A 4,917-nucleotide genomic window follows, 5' to 3' on the forward strand; every position below is an offset into this window, starting at 1 on the left:
ACATCCCACTCCCAGGCCCCCATGGATGTGTAACCATATCATAATGTAAAATGCACTTTGTCCAACTTCAAAAGTTATTCACAGTCTCAACACTGTTTACAAGTCAGAAGTTCAAAGTCTCTTCTGGGACTCATGACAATCTCTTAACTGTTACCCCCTGTAAAATCAAAATAAAAAAAAGCAGACCACATACTTCCAACATGCAAAGGCACAGAATATACATTACCATTTCAAAAGAGAGGAGAGAGAGCATAGTGAGGAAATACTGGACCAAAGCAAGACCAAAAACCAACTGAGAAAGCTACAATTCTGCATGTCCATGCCAAAATGTTTTTCAGATCTCCATCTTCCTTCAGCTTTGTTGACTGCAACACACTTTTTTCTGTTGGGCTGGCTCCACACTGTCTTTATTAGAGTTTTTATTGCAGTGAAAAGACACCATGGAAACTCTCACAAAGAAAACATTTAGTTGGGATGACTCACTTACAGCTTCAGAGGTTCAATACATTGTCATCATGATGGAGAGCATGGTGACATGCAGGCAGGTGTGGTGCTGGAGCTGAGAGCACTTACACCTTGCAGGCAACAGGAAGTCAACTGATAGTCACACTGAGGGAAGCTTGAGCAAAAGAGATCTCAAAGCCCATCCCCACAGTGACACACTTCCTCCAACAGGGCCATACCCACTCCAACAAAGCCATGCCTCCCAAATAGTGCCACTCCTTGTGAGACTAAGGGTCATTTACATTCAAACTATCACATTCCACTCCCTGGTCCCTATAAACTTGTAACAATATCATAATGCAAAATGAATTTACTCCAACTTCAAAAGTCCCCATAGTCTATCACATTCTCAGCAATGTTTAAAAACCCAAAGTTCAAAGTCTCTTCTGAGATTCATGCAATATCTTAACTGTAATCCTCTATAAAATCAAAATAAAAAAGCAGATCATATACTTCCAATATATAATGACACATTACCATTCCAAAATGTAAGGAAGGGAGCACAGTGAGGAAATACTAGATCAAAGTAAAACCAAAAACCAGCGGGGCAAACTCCAAACTGCATCTTCATGTCTGATGTCAGAGCACTCTTTAGATCTCCAACTTCTTTCAGCTTTGTTGACTGCCACACAATTCTGTCTCTTGGGCTAGTTCCACTCCCTGTTAGTGGCTTTCCTTGACAGGTATCCCTCAACTCTGGCATCTCTAACATCTTGGGGTCTCCAAAGCAATCCAGGCTTCACCTTCACGGGAGGTCCCCAGGAAGGGAAATAGTTAAGATCTTCTGGATAAACTGGGAGGAGGGTAGAAGGGAGGGGATGGGGGATGGGAACATGAGGGATCAAGAAAAATAAGTTGGGGGAGGGATGGAGGGTGAGAGCAATGAAAGAGATATCTTGATAAAGGAAGCCATATGGTGTTAGGGAGAAACCTGGTGCGAGAGAAATTCTCAGAAATCCACAAGGATGACCCCATCGAACACTACTAGCAATAATGGATAGGGTATCTGAGTAGGCCTGCCCCTTTAATCAGATTAGTGACTACCCCAATTGTCATCACAGAACCTACATCCAGTTACTGATGGAAGCAGATACAGTGACCCACAGCCAAGCACTGGGCTGAGCTCCTGGAGTTCAGTTGAAGAGAGGGAGGAGGGGTCATATGAACAAAGGGGGTCAAGAGCATGACAGGGAAAACCACAGAGACGCTGACCTATCTGAGCTAGTGGGACTATAAACTAACAGCTGGGGAACCTGCATGGGAGTGAACTAGACCCTCTGAATGTGGTGACAGTTATGTGACTTGATCTGATGGGGGGTGGCCTGGCAGTGGCACCAGGACCTATCCCAGGGTCATGAACTGGCTCTTTGGAGCTCATTCCCTATAGGTGGATGCCTTGCTCAGCCTTGATACAGGGGGGAGGGACTTGGTCCTGCCTCAACTTGATAAGCCAGACTGTGTTGACTCTCTAAGGAAGGCCTTGCCCCCTATGAGGAGTGGATGGAGGTTGGGAAGTGGGGAGATAGAAGGGCAGGAGAAGGAAGGTGAGAGGAAGAGGGAACTGGGATTGGCATGTAAAATGAAAAATAACTTTTTAAAATAAGAAAAAGAAACACCATGATCATGGTAACTCTTACAAAGGAAAACACTTAATGGGGTGGCTTACAGTTTCAGAGGTTTAGTCCATTTTCATCATGATAGGATAAGGAAGCATGGAGACAGACATGGTGCTGGAGCTGAGAGTCCTACATCTTGATCAGCAGACAAGTGGCCTGAGACAATGGGCATGACATAGCATATATGAGACCTCGAAGCCCACCTCCACAGTGACACACTTCCTCAAACAAATCCATCCTATTCCATCAAATTCACACCTCCTAATAGTGCCACTCCCTATGACCTTATGGGGACCAGTTATATTCAAACTAGCACAACCACTAAATAGCCTCTCCAGTCCCTTTTGCTTCTTAGCACAGGTCCTTCCTCTGTAGTCCAGCTAGCCTGGAACTCACTGTGTAGCCCAGGCATATCCAAACTTACAGTGATCCTACTGTTTCTGTACCGTGAATCCTGGGATGTTAGGTGTGAACTAACACAACCAGCTAGGATTTAAATTCCTTACCAAGATTATTATTATCTGCCCGTGGTAATTTATAAGCAAACCTCCCTGACCTAGTATCTTCTGGTATATTTCTCTTCCATCATCTCCTGCCTTTGAGGGTCCCAAATTCCTTTCCTTTGAGGCATCATTTCTCCATAGATGTATTGTATTCTTGTTAACAATGCTATATATGGAAGAATTCTATGCCATTGCTTCTTAATTTTTATTTTATTTTTAAGACAGAATCTTACTTCATAACTCAGACCAGCCTGAATCTCAAGGTCTCCCCTAACAATCTCCTGAGTGCTAGGAGCACAGGGGGAGCCACCACAAGCAGCTAAGCCACTGTGTTTAGATGCTTGCCACTGAGCTTCTCCTACATGCTGGACACTCGCAAGGTTGGAACGCTTTGTTTTTCCCGCAGCTCATCTTTTGTTCCAACTGTGAGCTTACAAGGGTCCTGGAAGTATTGCATTTCCTCGCCCAAAGGCATTAAGTGTAAATCATGACTGTGTATCATATCAGAACCTTTAGAATGCTGACTTTTCACTGAGAATACCGTTGTCTAAATTTCTTTTTCCATGTGATATAGTACTAATGTATTATTATTATCATTATTAAAGTCCTGGATGTTGAACCCAGGGCCTGACAGATGCTAGATAAATACTATACCACCATGGCATACTTACTAATTTCTTAATTGAAAAATTTCCAGGTTACTCAGTATTTGATAATGTGCATATATATGTATGTATATATATATATATATATATATATACACATATGTATGTTTTTTTGAGACAGGGTTTCTCTGTAGCTTTATAACCCGTCGTGGAACTCACTCTGTAGACCAGGCTGGCCTCGCACTCACAGAGATCTGCCTGTCTCTGCCTCCCAGCACCCTGCTTGTTTTTTGTTTTTTGAGACAGGGTTTCTCTGAGTAGCCCTGGCTATCCTGGAACTCACTCTATAGACCAAGCTGGTCTCAAAAACACAGATTAAAGGTATGCGCCACCACTGCCTAGGCAATGCCCAGGTGAAAAGTAATTTAGTGTTGGAGAGCTAGAGCATTGGCTGCTCTTCCTGAGGACCTGGCTTCAATTCCCAGCAGTCACATGGCAGTTCCAGGGGATCTGACACCTTCACAAAGACATACATGCAAGCAAAACACCAATGGACATAAAATACAAATAAATAAATAAATAAAATTGGTGCTGGCCTTGGTAACAAGTGTAGAGGAGAAAAATGAAAAATTATTTCTATTGTCCTCTACTAAAAATTGGTAGCTGAATAAAAATGTGGCAATGTACAGTCTGTGTCTGAAGTTTTGCTTTTAAAAACCTGTAAGTGGGGCTGGAGAGATGAATCAGTGATTAAGAGCACTGGCTTTTCCAAGAGGTTCTGAGTTCAGTTCCCAGCAACCACATGGTGACTCACAACCATCTGTAATGAGATCTGGTGCCCTCTTCTGGCCTGTAGGGATACATGCAGGCAAAACCCTGTCTACTTAATAAAAAAACAAAAGAGCACTGGCTGCTCTTAAAAAACAAACAAAACCCCAAAAACCTATAAGTAAGATTTCTTCTTTCAGAGACATGATTGAAAAAAATCTTGCGTGACAATTTAGGCTTTCCAGGCAATTTATTGGAGTAGTTTTAAAATGAAGAAATTGTGCAAATTCCTTTTTTGACCATTGAAGACAAGCTGCTCAATCCTGTAAGACAATGTATATGAACTGAGACTCCAGAATTCTGGGGACAATATTTTGATATTGATAAACTACTATATATTATTTAACAAAGAAGCAGAGGGATTCACTTTTTTTTTTCGAGACAGGGTTTCTCTCTGTGTTGTTTTGGAGCCTGCCCTGGAACTCGCTCTGTAGACCAGGGTGGTCTCGAATTCACATAGATCCGCCTGCCTCTGCCTCCCGAGTGCTGGGATTAAAGGCGTGTGCCACCAACGCTCGGCGGTACTCACTTTTAACAGTTTCACTTTCATTACAAAAACGGATGGAGAGCTCTCTTTTTCCGGTCTTCTTCCTGCTAGACTGTTCAAATGCAGAACGGTTTTAATAAACAGAAAAGAAGAACAAGAAAAAAAAAAGAAAGAAAGAAACAAAACTTTTAGGCTCTATCCCTTTAGGGGCTGGGCACGAGATGACGGGCATGAATTTCTACCAATTGTATGAGGCTTCCTCGCATGAAGTTCTGGCCAAGTAAGTATCGAGAGCTGGCCAATGAGAGTGCCACTATTTCAGTCAGCGGCGACCAATGAAAGAAGAAGAGAGGGGATTGGTCGTCGCTCTTGGT

This window comes from Mesocricetus auratus, unplaced genomic scaffold (genome assembly GCF_017639785.1).
Source record: "Mesocricetus auratus isolate SY011 unplaced genomic scaffold, BCM_Maur_2.0 Super-Scaffold_6723, whole genome shotgun sequence".
NCBI lineage: Eukaryota > Metazoa > Chordata > Mammalia > Rodentia > Cricetidae > Mesocricetus > Mesocricetus auratus.